This window comes from Octodon degus, unplaced genomic scaffold (genome assembly GCF_000260255.1).
Source record: "Octodon degus isolate 3935 unplaced genomic scaffold, OctDeg1.0 scaffold00010, whole genome shotgun sequence".
NCBI classification, from domain to species: domain Eukaryota; kingdom Metazoa; phylum Chordata; class Mammalia; order Rodentia; family Octodontidae; genus Octodon; species Octodon degus.
In genome coordinates, this window is record NW_004524586.1 from 13886115 (window position 1) to 13905114 (window position 19000).

Consider the following 19000-nt stretch of genomic DNA (forward strand, 5'->3'; position numbering starts at 1 on the left):
GGGCGGACCCACCGACAGCCGGAAGCAAAACCCAGCCCCGCCAGGCGGCTGCCGGCGGTCGGTCGGAGCATGCCCAGTGTGCGGGTCCGGCCTGCGCCTAAGCGCGGCGTCCTCGCTGGATTCAGGCAGCCTAGGCTCGGCAGTCTGCACCCGTCTTCCCATCCGGTCAGTCGGGCGTACCTGCTTTGGGGGCTTTTCTGGCCGAATGAGCGGGACGGCGCATTCCTACTTCTGCTTCTAGAATGTGTACCTCAGTTTACCTGCTCAGGCTGTGTCACGGTCCCTCGCCGGAAATTCAGTGGAGGCGCCTGCCTAGTGCCCCCAGGTTAGAATCCAGGTCCCGCCCGCCGGGCTGCGCTCCACCTGCAGCTAGAGTCCTGCCCTCTTGGGGCTGCACTTGGGGGTTGTAAGGGCTGCTTGCCGGGTGCCTTGGGAACCAGGCCGCAGGCAGGCTCTGCTGCATCCGGCCGGCCGGCTGTGACCATCACGGCTGGAGGACTCCAGACGCTGCAGTGGGAGTGTCTCCCTTGAGCACAGGTGCCACGGCGTGGTTTGTGGATGTCAAAAGTTCAGTTATGTGCCCCAGAAAAGGCGTGTTCAGTGCTTCCAGCCTTATTTCACAATGTGACCCTATTTAGAGATGGGGTTTTTACAAAAGTAACAAGTTAAAATGAAGTCATAAATTAGTAGGACTCAGTCCAACAGCAAGGGGGTCCTTCCAAGCAGAAAGTCGTGTGAAGGCCCACACTCAGAGGGATACATCTACAAGCCAGGCACACCTGGAGTGTCAGATGCCAAAATAGCCTTCAGAGAGAGTGTGACTACTGACTCCTTAATTTCAGACTTCCAATTTTCTATTATTTTGGGGGCCTGCCCCTTAGCTCAGTTCTTTAAGTGGCTGCTCAACAAAGCAGTCAGGCTCAGGTTGCTGTGGTTCGATCCCCACAACTCAAGCCAGCCAAACCTGCCCTAAAGGCATTTGGAGCAAAAAAAAAAAAATCCTTATTCCAGTTTTCTATTATTTTAAGCTACCCAATTTTGGGCACTTAGTATGGCCATCCTAGGAAATGAGCACAGACACCATTGTATCTAAGTTGATGTACATAGAGGAGAAGGGCCTCCCCGGAGCCTCAGGAACATGCCCTCATTAACAATTTCCGGAGTCTATCACAAGCTCAGCCCATGCTGGAAACACCATTCTATCGACCTCCCGGATTCTAACTGAAAAAGATCTTCAACCCTGACCCTAACCTTCTGTTTTACAACTCCTGCATCAGGCTTTGGCCCATATTTGTTCCCTGCTTGTGTGACTTGCAGAACTCAATATGTTGTGTTATCACTGTTAGTAAAGGTTGTTCAGAGAACCTCAGCAGGATTTGTTTGGTGATGAGCCCTAATAACTTACTATCAAGCCTCTGAACAACCACACTCCAAGTCATGCCTTCTCTGAGGCTTTTTTTTTTTTTTTTTTTTTTTTTTGGTGGTACCAGGGATCAAACTCAGGACCTTGTGCTTGCCAGGCAAGCACTTACTCCACTGAGCTATCTCCCCAGCCCCTCTGAGGCATACTTGAATTAGCTATGGGCAGAAAATGAAGTAGGCCCTGGTTACACAATGATGATCAAATCAAGGCTCTTTTTCTCTGTAAAGCCTGGATAGAGCCTCAGAATCCTTTTCAGCACTGTATTCCAAATAAGCATTTCAACTCAAATGGTGGGAAAAATAAAACACATTTGCCGTTAGTCACTATGAGTCTTTAAGAAATTCACCTGACTCCTCCAATCTTCAGTTGCATCATCTAGCAAAGAATTTTATAAGAATCTACCCTATATGTACAGACGCATAAACCATCTTTACCTATTAGGATGTGTGACTAGAGCTAACAACAAACTACTGAGGGATGCTATGCAGCTGGCCTATTATAGCCTGTTAATGCCAGGACCAAGTCTAACAGAATTGAAAAGGGAAAATAACATCCAGATTGAATCCAAGTGCCTTCTTAGCTTCTAACAAGTACACTCTGAAGCTACATTTAATACATGCATATGACTCTTTAAAAAAAAAAAGTCTGAGTAACGTGTTAGTATGAATTCCTAGCTATTAAAAAAGAGCTGGAATTAGCATCTGATTCCCCACCCCAGGAAAGAGAACCCTATAGAACAATCTAAGGCCCCACTTGGTGTAGGAATCAGGACGGATAGGCAAAACAGAGGACAGTGGCCAGCCTCCAGGGCATGAACCTGGGGCCACTGCAGGGCTAAGGCATCCCTGCTGGGAAAGAAGGATGGGCTGTGTGGGACATCCAGGGTCAGGAGTCAAAAGGGACAAGAGGAAAAAGGCTGTCACTGCAACCCAAGCCTGGCCCTCCTCCAGGCATGGATCCTGGGATGTGATACCTTAGGGGCTGCAGTAAGTAGAAGGAAAAGCCACATGACCTGCATTTGCTGCAGCAAGTTCTTCCCTTGTTTAAGAGAATTTCAAAAAAACTAAATTATTTTCATCAAGAGTTTCCCCAGCCTCTTTCCCTTATTCAGTTCCTCCCTACCAATAAGGAGCAAAAGATTGCTCCAAAGCAGGGGCACGACCTCACAGGAGGAACAGTAATGAACACAGGATACATTAGGAGATTAGAGACAGTGTTTCCAGCATATCTCTCACTGCCCTGCCACACCCCTGGCATCTCTGTAGGACAACAGTATGTTATGGTTTGTATCAGGAATGTTTCCTAAAAGGTCAAATGTGAAAGCTTACTCCTCAACACAACAACATATAGAGATAGGACCATGGGGAGTGATTGGATCATTAAGGCTCTAACCTCCTCAGTGAGTGAATCCACTGATGTATTTATAATTTCATGGCATTATTACGAGGGGCTAGAAACATCAGTAGGACTACCATTAAAGGAATGATAAAGGAAGGTCTAAAATTTCCTCATCTATCCTGTGTTCATCATAAGGCCATGTCCCTGCTTTGAAGCAAGCTTGTGTTCCTTTAATGGTGCAAATGAAGTTAGTGGAAGTAGGTCACAGAGTGACCCAGCTCCTTCCTTACCCAGCTGCTCTGAGGCCAGCAGCATTCCTCAGCCACACCCTTCTCACCATGTCTCCACCTCATCGCAGGCCTGAACCCCATGGTGTGAGCAGGTTGCAGACTGACTCTAAAACTGTGTACTGGAGTAATATTTCCTCCCTTCAGTTGATTGTCTCTGGTACTTTGTTATGGTGATAGAAAACTAACGCACACCAGTAGGCTGGATGGGTGAGAGTCCTTTGGGATTTCTCATCTTCAGATTAACAAATCATGTCCCATTCTCCTCTGGGAAGAAATTTCCATGTGAATAACTTTTTAAAGAAGTGGAAAAACCACCATGTATGTTCAACTTCAGTCTGACTTCTTCAAGGGACTCCTTGGATTTTCTTTCAGATCAGCCAGCTTGCTTGTGGGCATTGGGAACAACGTTAATTTGCATAGTTTCTTAAACATCTAAATGGATACCTTTCAGGTTAAGCAAATGAACATGACATGTGATTGCTTCTAATGATTTGCAACCAAGAAATTTGTTTAATAAGCCTCCCTTTCCAAGCTACTTTGTGACATTAGAGACCATTTACAACAAAGCTGTCTTCAGTAGTCAAACTTAATCCTTACTACCCTACCTTTGGGAAATGAAAGGATTTTATAACGATCACATAAAACCTTATGTGGTTTAAAAGCCCAGAACTCTGGACAAACGTGTGATGGTCGTGTAACAAAAGAAACATATTACAGAGTTCCCACTTGAAGTGTTTTACATGTGCTATGCTTTTAGGGAAGCATCACTAGAAGAGCGCTTCCCGATTAACAGTATCGATTTTCTTAGCCTGGGTGTTCCTATAGAGACTGGAGCCGAGAGCGGGAGTCAGCGCCTCAGGCCTGGGTGAGGCTTGGAGCTCAAAGTGTTCTGGAAGAAGAAGCCTGAAATAGGGAGGGGGAACAGTGGTGCTGGGGGGGGGGTTAGGGACCACTTGCTTCTGGCTACACTCCTGTCCCAAACAGTTTCTAGTTCTCATCATAGCTGAAGGCATAATGGTGGGATCGCCGCCAGAATTATAATCTACAAATGGACAAGAGATGAGGCAGGAAGGGGGCTTTGGGTTCCTTCCTCAGAGTAAGGCCATAGTGGAAGAAAATCCTTCTGCCCAGGGGCTGCTGGGAGCTACTGTTGATATCCAGAGTCCTTTCTGGCTGTTGTTGAGTCAGAAGGGCAGAGAGGAGGCCCCTGCTTATGGACAGGAGCCAGAGGCAGCCCAAAGTGTTTTAAGAGACTTATACTGAGATTTGCTTTAGGCACCTGATTGATATGGGGGCTGGAGATATGTTTAATGAGTCTCTTCCCAGGCCTAAGGAGCCCTGGTTGAGTGGTATCTAGATAAGGAAATGAGACTTGCCATCTGGAGCCATCAGCATCTCTCCAGAAAGGTGCAGGGGCAGCAGGATGCAACCCCCTGTAGCAGAGCCATGCGCCTGGCCCTGTGCAATGAATGCCTTCTACGCTTATAGAGCAGATTTGTTGGCTGGCCAGAATATCTGCTAGGGTTGGAGGCATGAGGTAAAGAAAGGCCTCTGGATGAGGAGAAACACCCATCCAGAGGCAGAGCTACTACCATATGAGGAATTTGGATCCAGTTGTCCAACAGTTGTCAACAGATCATCCCAAACCTTATATAACTCTTCCTAGTGAAACATACCTACTGTGGAAACTTAACATCCAAGGAATATATACCTTCTATGTAAAGAAGTAAATAAAAGCTAGCTCTTCATTTGTACATTCAGCACAGGAAACTATTTCTGCTGGCGTAAACATTGGGAGGGAAGATTTCCCAGCCTGTACTGGGCAGGCTGTGTGAGTGTCACACACTCACAACTAAGGATTTTGTTAATGTTGGCCCTTTTGAAATTGGCTCCTACACTCATTACAAAGTGTTTTTGATCCATTTTCAGGAAGGGCTTTGTTTGTAACACATTGTTGGCAGTTTGGGCAGAATCTTTTAAGTGGTGTGAAGTGCTGGGGGGTGTGCACCTGGGCACCAGGAGAAAGTGGTACCCCCCTCCCTTCTGCCTTCTGGGATGAGTCAAAAGTGCCTGTTATTTTGTGACTTGGAAATTAAAGCAGGAGGCATGGGGATTTTGATGCTGAGATTGTGATTTGCCATCATTCACTTCTGACTGGGAAACTACAAATGTGAATTAAGATAGGAAAAATAGCCATGCCAAGTAGTCTGTCTTAGTCACCAAAATAGGAACTTTATAAAAAGTGGCTGTATTCCCTTGAAGGAGAACTTCTTCAATCTAGCCCAGGAGCATTGTGCCTTGGATAGAAAATAACATAAAGCAGCTAGGAGGAGGGTGATAGCCACTGAGCAAAAGACCTGGGGGAGGTGGTGCAGCACAAGAGGATTCAGGTGGGTGGCTGCCTGTCCATCTGCCTGTCCTTCCATGTGAGAGTTGGGCATGGTTGAAGGTGAAGTCTCTGAATGGTCCCCTGGTCTGTATAACCAAGACCAACAGAAAATGAAGTCCTATCTTGGTCAAAGAGTCTATTGGCAGGGAAAGGACTGAATCCTCCTTACTGGTGGAGAAGAAGGGAAGAGTTGCAGAGCCTGAGTGTGGTCCCTCCTCAATGAAGGACAGTGGGGTACAGCCATCTGATACATTTAAGGAAAACCTATCCCAGAGGTGCTCAGCCCAAAGACTTATTCAGGAAGTGAACTGTACAGCTTAGGGAGACCAAGGAAGGAAGACCAGGATTTCAGAGGCCTGGGGCCACTCACTCCCTCTCCAGCCTCTCTTCTCTTTTTCTTTCCTCCAGCTCCAGGCAGGCCTGTCATGACTGCAAGGTTACATCCTTTCTATTCTTTCCTCCAAAGGTTGTAACAAATGTTCCCTCCCAGATACCCATAGAAGAAAACTCAGAGAAGGCTCTGATTGGCTGAATATGGATACCTGTGACAAACTCTGGACCAATCACAGTGGCCAGAGATGTTAAGTCCATATCATCCAGGCACGTGTACTCACCTTGGCCAGGAGAACAGGTCTGGTAAAAGGGGAGTGGTAAGGGTAAGTAGGGAGCTACTTAGTGCACAGTGATGATCACCTCCAGTGTGTTCCCCTCCAGACTCTGGCATGAGCGTTCCAAAGTTGCATGCTGTCTCTGGTCTTTAGAGCTGTTTATGGATCAGGTGGAAGGGGCAGTGGTGCATGAGGGACCCTGTGTCCTGCAGCCCTATCCATACTCCCAGCCAGGCAGTAGAACTTATTTCTAGCCAATAATAAATACCCTGATGGATGCAGTAGACTTTTCATAGAATCTGTTAACAAGATGGCCCATTTCTTGAGGCTGGACAGTGAGACAGGTCTATACTGGCCAAGGGATACTCCTCACATACAAGGCCAGGCAAAGCATTGCCAATTGTATGCATTAGTACTTTGTCTTTGGTGTTTATCTTGATAAGCACAATTTACTTATGGTTAATTAAGCTACTAAGGAACTAAAAAAATAGGATTTGTAGACATTAATAATTAGTTGGAAATTATTGATGACTTGTAAAGTGACAGACCTAAGGCTATGTGCTCTGTGTTTGCTTTTTTTTTTTTTTTTTTTTGTACCAGGGGTTGAACTCAGGATCTTGCACTTGCCAGGTAGGTGCTTATGCCACTGAACTATCTCCCTGGCGCTGTTTGCCTTCTTTTTGAATCCTTGCAAAACCAAATAAATCAGGTAATATCATTATCAGTTTTATAAATGAGGAAACAGAATGGCTGGGTAATTTGGCAAGGTCACACACCAATTCACTGACTCTTCACTGTGCAGAATCGGCAGGGGAACAAAAACTAACATTTGTTAAGCCTCACTAAGGCCATTTGTGGCTTTTCCCTGCAGTCTTTGCTATCTCCTTGCATATGGAAAGTCTCCCATCAGTCTTTGTAGTGGGCCAATTGGAACTTCTGCTTGGATGATGTCGGTGTCACAGAGAGGTGCTTTTTTTTCTTTTTCTGGGATACAAAGCAGGGACCATGTGCCTCTGAGTCTGGCAATAACCTTCTTTTCCTTGGTACTAGGGACCAAGCTTAGGGCTCCATGGATGCTAAGAATGAGTTTTACTACAGAGCTCAACACCCAGCCTTGTCCCTGATCATCTTTACAAAGAAGGGAATCCCATAGAGACAGAGACAAACAGAGCTCAGACCACAGTTTGGAACCCCTGCCTGCAGCTGAATGTGGTTACCCTTGGGCTTCTCAATTCTCTGTGACAATAAGTTATATGTTTTAATGCACAATCTTCAGTTGGGTTTCTCTTATTTGAAACCAAGACATTTGAGCAATACAAGGATCACCCATGTGCCAGATACTGTGCCGAATATGCTCACATGTGTTATCCTTTTCAGTAATCACAAATTTGTGAGGTATCAGCACACCCATTTTGCAGGTGTGGAAAGTAATGATTAAAGAAGTCAATTGGCCTGTCCAAGATCACTTAATTATAAATCAGTAGAGTCAGGACTTGCGTAGAATTATTGATCCCTGAGCATCAATATTCCCAGGAATATTCTCAGTTCTAAAAATACAGGATCAGGGAGGAAAAGGGAAGGAGAGAGGCAGGGAGATGGAAAAGACTGTGGTAGCATTTTTAAATTGAAGAATTTTAAGTCTTTGGTGTCAAGTTCTGATGGTGTATTTCTAGGGCTTAGGAATCTTATCCTGCTATTTGTTCTTCAAATAAAAGAATCAGAGTTGCTGACTTAGTTTAAACCAACTCCAAAGACTGCAGCATTGACTGCTGATTAAAAACTTGTCTTTCCTGGTCTGAGAAGGAAATAGGAGATATGATTTCCCTGAATATGTAGCATCTTGCAAATTTAATTTTCACTTCCAGCACTTGAATATGTCAGTAATTGGAAAATATAATTTAATTATTAACAAGATAGAAATAATCACTGAGTATTCACTTTGGTATCTATGTATGCTTGTTTGATAAAAACAAATTAGAAGCAGTTTCAATGTGAATTTAAAGGTGATTTTAGAATCACAATTCTTATAGTTTTTCTAGTCACCTCATGCTAGATAATCCAAAGTATTTTGGCTCCTATATAAATGGACTTGCCAGATTCTAGTAATGTAAAATGTTGATTTAGATTCAAGGTACTTTGCCATTTGTTAATTCAGTCAGAATCTTTTTAGAAATAAACACATCCCAGGCATCTTATTTCTGTTCTCTTTCAGATGTGCAATCATTTTAATGGATAAATCTATATTAAATTGCATTTTTCAAATTGTCACTGTTTCGTTTCCTTTCAGTGCATTATCTAAAATTTTTCCACCTCATTTTTCCCAGTTGTTCTTTGCTTCATGCATATGCTCCAGCCAAAGCGCCCTGCTTGCTGAGCACTACGGAGAGCTCATAACAGGGTCCTGGTGAGGTTCAGGAGGGAAGGAGTCAGCCACTCCTAACCTTGTTAGCACTAGAAGATTTTCAGATTCCTGTTGACTTAGGAATGAAGCTATTGGAATTTGGTTCAAACCTACATCTTGCATCAGTGGAAATGGGTATTGTGATTGCTATGTTGAAACTAGACTCAAATGCATTGGGAGTTTTATACCATGTTTCAAACTTCCAAATAGATAATGTCAGAACATTTCTGAAATGGGATACTAACATCAAGATATACTGCAGCAATCAACAAACATCAGGCAAAGCAGAATGTAGGACAAGGGATTGAAGAGATGACTAGAGAATTTCCATTTCCATTCCCTGTGTCAATAGCGTGGTAACTTACCTCCTAGATTGCTTTATGGCACTAGGAGAAATTCTCAGTAGGATTTCTTATGCTACTCTTAGCTCAGTGTTCAAAGCAAAGGAATTAGACATGCTATAGTTTATGAAACTGTTTATGAAAGGATTTTTTTTGAACTGTTCAGAAATCCAAAAGGAGTTCAACTTTGACAGTTTAAGACAACAGCAAGAGGGTCATGCAGGCCTCCCCAGTGCAGCTTTATGATTGAGGCACTCTCGTTGAAAATACTGCTTTTGTCCATGAATTTCTTCCAGCCTATGGGTACTGCATTTCAAACTTTTGCCTTTTTGAGAGGATTTCTACACTACGAAGCAGCTGACAAAGGTCATATTATGACCATGTGTCTGGGATGATAACATTTTGATTAGATATTCAAGAATCTTCTATCCTTCCCAGGGATGTCATATTCTAACATTTTCCATTATTTTAAGAAAATCATGTAAGTTGATACTATTCTGCAATAAGAACTTGAATTTTGTGGCTTATTTTCTTTGCTGTAATATGCCAGCACTGTGGGCATCGTTGCAGGGAATAAATGACTCTTCCCCAATAAACCAAATGCCTAAAGAAGCCCCTGGAGGAGGCAGGGATGTCCATAAAAGTTGAAATGGATTTCATAATATGGCATTCAATTTAGTGTAATAAGTAGAATTCAAAAATAGTCTGTCTTCCAAAAGACAGTGCCTCTGCTGCTCATCAAGGGTAGGAGTGGTTTTCCACCAGAATCAGACATACATGGCTTAATGTATACCCAAGTATATTCATTCAATTATTTCTTTTCCTCCATTTGAGTCACTAGTTACCTGGAAAATTGAAAGTCTTTCCCTTTTTTCTCTCTTTATCTCTTTAAGCTTGAAAAATTAGCCCTTTAAAGACAACTACCAGAAGGCATTTGTCAAAAGGCCAATTCTGTTTCTGTACCGTATTAAGAAAAGGCGTGTGTGTGTGCAGTTTTATAGTTATATCTCCTAGATTCTCTGTAACAGAAAATATTTTAAAAATGATGTCAGTAGGCTGACATCATTAATTGTTCTTCAGCACTGGCACTACTGTGAAAAATAAAGCATCGGTGCTCAGCACTGGGAGACAAAGTGAGAAAACTGTTTAGAAGTTTGATAGATGACATTATGATGCACTGAAGAAAAAGTGGATGCTGAGAGAGAAGGATGTGGAGATATCTGCAGAATGATTCTGTGGTCCTGGTCTGATGCCACTCGGTTTGATAAAAAATCAGCACAGAGACAAGAGCAAGGAAATGCAGGACGATAAGGAGACTCTCCACCCATAAAGATATTAAACATCTTTCCACTAATGCCATCCTTCTAAATAATGTCCTGAAAAATCAAGATGAGCTAGTAAATGCCACAAAGCATGTATTTGCTAACATAAAACTTACAAACGTCAGTGTGGAAACTAAAGTTTTGAGGATTTGTTTTCAAATCTTAACACAGACATGAAAATTATTGACACATTACCTGATGAAACTTCATGATTATACTTTCATAACTGTTCATGCATCTGTATTTTATTTTACTCTTAAGAAAAACACTCTGTAAAAAAGAACTAACCTTATTTGAATGTCTAATTCAAAACATATTTTGGTAGTAAGATTTTAAAAAATATTTTAATGAGCAACCAAGTACTTTTTTTTTTTTCTAGGCAGATCTCCTCCTTCCTACAGGGTGCCTTAGCTGTAGCCAGTATTTTTATAGGCTGTTCCTAAATTCTTTGTTCCATGATTGGAAAGAATGGATTGCAGCTTCCTTTGAGCCAAACTACCAACAGTCTTCAACTTGTGTTTGTTCCAGAGCCAAAAATAACCTTTAAGTAGATTCCTGTTAGTTTTGGTGGCATAGGAAAATAAGTGCCAACACTACCCGGGAGCAAGCTCCGGAGATGAAGTTGGAGACGTGAGTATCTGTTGTTTCCTGGCTTTCTGGAAGTTTTTTAGTCACACAAAGCCTCAGTTTTAGTGACTGTAAAATGGAGGTAATAATACCTGATACATACGGAAGGTTTGCAATTGAATGTGGGAATGTGAATGGAACTGCCTCACCACAGCAGGGTCTCACATTGTTGGCTTCCTTTGGTAAAGGTTGCACAGTACTATTTATAGGCTCTTAGAACACCCATGTAATTCTTTACAGTTGTTCAAAATGCTTTCACATCAGCCACTGATTTTTCTCATAGTAACTTCAAAGCCAGTGTTCACCTTTTCCTGACCTCCAGGCCTCAGTGGCCTTCGTGGCCTATTTTGCATCTCACTGAATCTGCTGTCCTCTTGAGTGCTGGGTGTTTGAGACCTTTCACCAGCATCCTGGCTGTGCTACCCTGCTCCATGCCTGGCACAAAATGCAAGCTCCTCTTGCATTCTATATTGTGATGTAATTACTTCCTGCAACTGCACCATAAGCTCACTATGACCAGTAATGATCTCAGTGATACTTGGATCTCTAGCTCAGGTTCTGGCACAGGGCAGGTGGCAGTGAATGGTAACTTAATTGATGGATTACTTAAAAGAATGAGCCAAAGGAGAATGGTCATATTCTTAGACAAAATTGAAAACAAACTCTGGTAGAAGTTCTCTTTGTTCTTGGTCCAGTACTACCTATAGTTTCTTCCAGGCATGTGCCATCATGCCCAGTCTCATTCACCATCTCAGCATGCCCTCGGGTGGGGCCAGCACAGCATGCAGGGGATTGAACCCCGGTCCCAGTGCCTACCTAAGCAGGCACTTTAGTCTGCTGAGCTATCTGGCCAGCCCAATCAGGAACCTTCTTTTAAGCCTAAACCAGATCTTACCTAGATAACTTCAGAAAGTGTTCACTAAACTGGCTGCCAGTGTTTTTTCTCCAAATCAGGTTTTGCATGCTCTGGGTCATTCCCACAATTAACCTGATAAAACCTCACTCTACTTACCAATCCAACTCCTTGCCAAACATGACAGAGTCTCAGGAGGCCAGCCAAACCCTGAAGCAGGGCAGTCCTCCACGCTGAAATGTATTCCTTCCTGAGGTACATGTGAGCAAGCTATGTTCTCCAAAAGTTCAAAGCTGTGAGCTGCTCACTTTTTGATCCTTAGTATGGAGAGCAGCCCTGGTATATACCAGGTACTGAGCATATTGATGGACAAATGGATGAACAAACACAGCCAAGACACAATTGCAAGCTAAGGCCATGGTTGAGGATCAAACTCTAGGGGCTGGGTAGTCTGGAAAGGCTTTCTAGAAGAGCCAGGACTCAATACAGAGTTGAGAGGGAGCTAGGCTGGGACTTAGGGAGGAGTGAAGTTCTGAAGAACAGAAAATCATTCTAAAAGTAATGTGGGGATGCAGGAACAGGATGCTTGCAGGGATTGGGATGCTAAGAAAGTATTTAGGTTTAATGCAATGATTAATAGTTAGCCAGTGTTGAAGGAGCCAAGAAAGGATGTAGAAGATAAGTCTAGGGATTCTGGTGTTAAAAGCTGGTCACCCATATGTCCAGCCTAGGATAGGACAGGTTCTCCAACACACAGGGAACAGGGCAATAGCCAACTCATGGAAATTAGCAAAGAAAGTCTTTCAGGGAAAAGCCATGCAAAATGGGTATTATTTATAAAAGTTTTCTCCCAAAATCTATAGGCAAAAATATATTTACTATATAGTATACATGCGATGATACATTAATTATTTGCCTAAATTTTTTCTTTATTTCTTTTTTAATTTTAATTTTTTTTGTCCTGTCAGAGGTGAATATTCTATTGGCATCTAAATACTATAGGTGTTTGAATTCAACTAAAGAATTTAACACTGTCTAGCAGTCTATAATATTAGTGGGTTATCCTTAAATTATTATTTATTTATTTATACTGGAGATTGAACCCCCAGAGTTCTGAATTATATACCAGAACTTTCAAAAAAGAATTTTTTGAGACAAAGTCTTGTCTCATTAAGTTACTGAGGCTGGCATCCAACTTGCGATCTGCCTGCTTTGCTCTCCCCGGTAGCTGGCATTACAGGTGTGAGCTGCCGTGCTCTACTGTTTATCATGTTTTAAAAACTTTTGGAAATCGAGACTCCACCTGCAAGTGGCAGTTCTATCATGCATGGAAGGACTTCCATTGAAACTGGTCTGTGTTATCATTCCATTGCCCATAACTCCAGCACAGATTAAAAGAGAGAAAATCTCTTGGGAAGATCCTCTGAGCTGCTGACAATGTCAGAGAAACACTGTCGCTTTCCAGCCCCAGGGGCTGTGTTTTGACTTTATCTAATTCTTCTTAGACTGAGTGGGTTTGTTAATAAGTGGACTTGGTGGCTCTCCCTAAATGCAGAATTAGCAAGCAATTTTTATTCTTTTTTCTTTTTCTTCTCTTTCCTTTTTTTTTTAAAAAAGAAATCTGTAGGCAACCTTTTCCCACTATAAAATCAGTTCCATTCTCCAACAGCCAAATTTTCAAATGGATTTTGTAAATGTGCAAAAACTCAAGGCAAATCTATTTTTAAAAATGTCAGGCTGAAAATAAGGAAAATCAGAAAGGGAACAGGGAACATGATCTGTCAATGCCCCACCGGCCTTCACAGCAGCCTCGTTCTTATGATTAACCTACAGTACTCCCCACAAACTCTAAATCATTCTCACCTTCCCAGGAGTTTGTAAGCCAGACAATTGTGAAGGGGAGCAACTCATAATATTACTGCAAAATTTCACAGTTGAAAGTCAAATAGCAATGATTTTGCTTTGCCAGCCTGACACCACCTTGACCATGTGGACGAAAGTCCTCAGGCAGTGGAGGCGCTGTGCCGAGCAGTGAGAGCGATGTGGGTGCAAGTGACTGTTCAGCTGAAAATGTGCGGGGACGGTCACCGAGGGCATGCGGGCACTTTTCCTCCATCAAAATTCCATACATTATGGTAACTGGAGAATTAATGCCAATGACAATAACACAAATCCCCCACCAATTATGCTGTGTTTTAGTCCACGTTCTTCAGAAAAAACAGAACCAGTACATACCTTATTATGCTATGTGTTTGTATATGAGATATATAGTAGTAATTGCAATGTGTATAACTTATAAGATGTTGTGGTTCATACAGTTTTGGAAGCTTGGATGTCTCAGGATCTGCAGTTGGCAGCTAGACAAGTGGGAGAGCTGCTGATATAATTTCTAGTATGATTCTCTGCCAATGGTGTAGTTCTCATCTAAGCCCAGTCAAAAAGCAGGAGGACCAGATAGAGAAAACATCTCTTTTACCAAGCCATCATGTTTTCTTCAGTTCCTCTGTGGACTGGGGAGATTTGTTCATATTAGGGGACACTCTATTTGACCTGTCCATCAAGTCAGATCTTGAGCTCACCTATGCCGCCCTCAAACACTGAGACTATCAAATTGACATAAAATCGGTCATTGTATGTAGGCATTTAACAGCATTAAAGCTCATTTAGCGGATGCAGGGGTCGGAGGGTAGATCCCTGGCCCGTGTGTTGGCCCCCCCCCCCCCCCAGAGCGCGCTGAGATGGAGATTGAGCTTGGGAGGCTGAAAAACAGGAGGATCACTACAAGTTGGATATGTGTAGTGAGACCCTGTAGACCTTGTACTAAATACATTAAGAAGGGAGGGGAGCTCATTTAACACATGTGTTGACTACTTCAGTCTAGGCCCCACAACCTGAGACCCTGTGGTAGATCCGACCTCAGGAACTATTTCTTGAAGGCACTCTCATGGGTCTAGATAGCTGCAAATTTAGTGACTGCCGCTCCCTGAAGAGAATTATATAGTCTTAAAATAAGAGGAGTTATTTAGATATTGAGCAGTACAGAATATTTACCTCTCAAGACCACTTGCTAGGTGGCTGCTGTTGATGTCTCCTCCTCCTCCACCTCCTCCTCTTCTTCCTCCTCCTCCTTCTCTCCCACCCCTCCTTTTTCTCCTCCTCCTTCCTTCCTCCTTCTCCTCCTCCTCCCCTCCTCCTTCTCCTTTTTCTTGTTATTATTGGTGCTGTGATTGAACCCTGGGCCTCATGCCTGCCAGACAAATGGTGTATTTACAGAACTACATCCTCAGCCCTTATATTATGTCTCTATGAGTTTGACTACTCTGGGTACCTCCTGTAAGTGGAACCATGGAGTATTTGTCTTTTTTTGCAACTGCCCTCAAGTTTTACCCATGGTTGGGTAATACTTTATTTTATAGATAGATCCCATTTTGCTTATCAATTCATCCATCAAGGGATGCCTGGATTGTTTGTATTGGTAACTGTTATGAATAACTGCTTTTAATGCTTGTGAGTTTAGAGTCAGACTTGGAGTTGCTGAATCATATGGTAATTATTTGTTTAATTGTTTTTGAGAAACTGTCATACTATTTCCTACAACTTATTTGTTATTTTACATTTCCACTAGTAATGCACATGGATTCCAATTTCTCCACACCTTGCCAACACTTGTTACTTTTTTATTTTTGTTTGTTAGTTTCCTTTTCCCTAACAGCCATCCTAATGGGTATTGTCCCCAACCCTTGCATTTCTGGCCCAGGCATCTATGGTCTGCACTTTCTTCAGCATCACATTCAATCATTAGTGACCCCATCCATCCACAGCACATTGTAGACCATTATACGCTAATGACTCACAGGTCAGTATCTCTAGCTGAGATTTCTCTCCCAGAATCCACATTCTTCTGCATAGCCAGACTCAACACATCTCAGACTCAAGATTTCCAAACCCAAATACCTGATCTTTCCACCAGCACTGAGTACTCACAGTCTTCTCATTGCAGAGGATGGCAAGCCCATTCTTTTGGACTGTTCTGCCTTTAGGCCTTGGCTAAAGGAGCCAGGTAAGTCCTTCCCCAGGTAGAGGACCTCTCTCCTGCTCGTGCGAATGCCACAATATGTATACTCTCCTTAGTCAAGAACATGTGGGTACTATGATGGAACAATTGCTCAAACATTTACCCTGGAGTCTGACACTATTGAGTCCCAGGAACCTGTTCTCATCACTTGCCCCATGGCACCAGCCTCATGCTGAAGAGGTTTGAGGTGGAGCCACCACTACTGCTCGAGCCTGATGCTGCTCCTGGGAATCTTAGGGATCAGAGCAGGGAGGAACAAAGACAAACGTGTGAACTTGTCAGATTCTTCTTTCTGACACGCATGCAGGATGAAGTAACACTTCTCAGCGCTGTTCATTCTCTTACTTGTCTTCATGATCTAGTTTGTGATTCCGGGGGTACCTACAGAAGAGCATGGCATTCCCAACAGGGGTGTAAGGTTGCTGAGGAGCCATGGCATGTCGTATTAGAAAATGCATAATCTCAGATTTGCATATATAGATCTAGACACAACCTATGGAAGGTGAGACTGCTATGGTTTGTGTCTAGTTGTCACCCCAAAAGCCTCATGCAGTCACTGGGGCAGGTTCTAGAGATTATAATTACTCATGATCCAAGGCTGGATCTATGGGTCTGAATGCTTCTGGGATTCTGGTTGCGAGTGATACGCCCACCCTGGAGCTGATAGCCTGGATGCAGTATAAGGGAGACAGACCTGCATTCTACTGCTACAGCCTCTGCTTCTCCCTTTAACTCTTTGTTGTTTTCTGCTGCCATGAACAGCTGCTCTCTGCCATGTGCCACTCTGCCTTGAAGCCAGCTCAGTATGGACTGAAATCTCCACAAACTATGAGCTAAATAAACCTTTCCTTCCTTAATTTTGGGTGTTTGGTATTTTGTCCCAGCAACAAAAGAAAAGCAACTGTGACAGAGACACTGTTAGTTATGTAAGCAATACAGCATAGCTGGGCTTGTTACAGTGCTTAGTAGGATTGCAATGAGTATATCTTTTTTTTTTTTTTTGAGGCACTGTTTACTACATTTCCCAGGATGTCCTTCAACTGCTGGACTCCACTGATCCTCCTGCCTCAGCCTCCCAACTGGGCGCAACTACAGGTTGGTGCCAATGTATCTGACTTAGTAGTGTTATTTAATACAAATCCTTCATATGAGTTAACAAAAGCTTCAAAAACTTAAATTTAAAAAAAACTTAAATAAGTATTTAAGCTGTCATTAAATATAATTCCATATGAAAATTAGTGTTTTGCTTTTTAATTTTAACATGAGCAGCTAACTTTCAATGTTTTACAACCATTATAATTTTTTAAAATGTGAGAAATCATTTACATTTATTTTTACATTTACATGTAACTTACACTTTTTGCCAAAAATTCAATCAAAATTTTCCCATTTCAATGCAATTTCACTTGTGGACCTTTCTATCATAAGTGTTACTAGAAGACAAATTTGTCCAAATCTTGCCCTTACCACATAAAGATTACATTGAAATGGGGGCAAAAATGAATTTTATGGAAAAAGTACATAGTAATTTATGAATTATGGATGTGTTTCTTTTTACTATTTAAGTGTTACTGGCCCAAGAATAGAACCCCCAGCCATGTGCAGTGAGCATTAGGCTCAGCTACTGATATTCTGCCAACTCCCAGCCTTATAAAAACTAGAGCTTTTCACATATTTTTCTGTTTCACCACTATAAGAGCAGGAGCATAGCCAATATTTTGTTTAACAGTTTGCTAGCTCAGTCTCTACTTTCTAAACATTTAGACTTCAGATTGGGGGCCTTCCAACTGCAGGCTTGCTCCAGCCCCACATATGTCCAAGGCAGAGCTGTCTCCAAAGGCTTAGCACACATATTTGGGAATTTCCCTGGAATCCATTCTTTCTTTCATACCCCTCACTCAGGATGGCAGGGAAACCTGTTTGCTGGGACTGCGGGCCTAAGTCATTTCCATGTCGTCTCTCACCTAGTCAGTGTAAGCCAGCATTCTGATGTCCACACCTTCCTCAATACAGCCAACTTCTGCATAGACAGTCATCCACTCAAACTCTCTCTGTATCTACTCCGTGTTCTCCTTCCCTTGGTGTGTCTTCTATTCTTTCCTTCCAGCTTGCGATCATCCTCATCATATCTTTTCTTCTCTTTCCTATTGTTCCCCTAAGTTTCCTATTGATCCCCAAGCACATCCCTGTCTCAGGGCTCTAGCACTCTGAGGGCCCGTATAAATGTCGTATGCAGTGCTTATCTAAAATTCAAAATTCCCTGGACATCCTTCCTATATCTGACAGTCCCATCTCCAGACCACTGTGATCTCCCATCTCCGAATCCACTCCCTCTACTGACACACTTTCCTCCAGCATGTTGGCAGTTTCATTCATCTTCAAGACTCTGTTCAAATACAGCCTTCTTCAGGAAGCCCTTCCTGCTTACCTCACTGTAAAGGGCACATGTCTACCTGTGCCTCTCCCTGAGCCCTAAGCCCCTAAACCTGCTCTAATTTTTTCCTATAGCCTGATTTGCCTTCTAAAATTCTCTATAATCAACTTAGTCATTGCATGTGTTTTATGAGCATTCTCACTTAAATGCAAGGTCCACAAGGACACAGTTTTGTCTGCCTTATCCATTGGAGCTCACGCTGACATGCACGAATGCTTACTAAACACATATTGAAGGAGCAAAAGTAGGAAAAAGAGTTCAAGTAGAAGTAAGATCAAAGCAAGTAGGAAGGAGTACAGGGGAATTAGAGGTCACTTAATCCAATGGGTTTCAATAGAGTCTAAGGACCTAAGGACCTTGTCTCCAGACAGGGCTTTACTAGGCTAGTGACTAGAAAGGGTGGTATTCAGGGCTCTAGGCTGGTCTAGATGCCCATGGGGTCTTATACTCCAGGAAACCTAAGCATTTTGACCTATGCCTTGCAGGTTGCTTGGAAGGAGCCCTACGGACTCTTAGAGCGGTTTATCTCTTCAGCTTCCTTCATGAAGGTGCCTATGTTTGACCCCAGAATGGAGATAGAGCCTGGGCTTGAGCTTGAATGGGAAAACATTTGAGACTTGTTCATCAGGTCGGGTAGAAGGAGACTAGAAGTAGAGAAGAATATTTGCCCGAAGAACTCCAGGTTTAATCTGGCTGGGGTAGGTCAAGGTTCAGGCCTATGGGTAGGTCAAGGTTCAGGCCTATGGCCAGGTCTTTTTAACCTCCAGTGGGACCTCCTAGCATGGCCACATTTACCAAATAAAGATCTGAGATGTCTAGTTAAATTTGAACTTCAGATAAGTAAGAAGTTCACTCTAAATATGCCTCCAAATATTGTATTCAGTGTTTACCTAGAATTC

At 42.8% G+C, this 19000-nt stretch overlaps 1 protein-coding gene across 1 annotated transcript in view; it reads right to left on the reverse strand.

Moving 5' to 3' along the window:
* Mgmt (O-6-methylguanine-DNA methyltransferase) overlaps window positions 1–278 on the reverse strand; it is a 325209-nt gene extending 324931 nt beyond the window's left edge. The window contains exon 1 of the mRNA XM_023709104.1: window positions 261–278. The gene's annotated coding sequence lies outside the window, so the exon portion shown is untranslated. The remainder of the gene's footprint in view (window positions 1–260) is intronic.
* Between the last annotated feature and the right edge of the window lie 18722 nt (window positions 279–19000).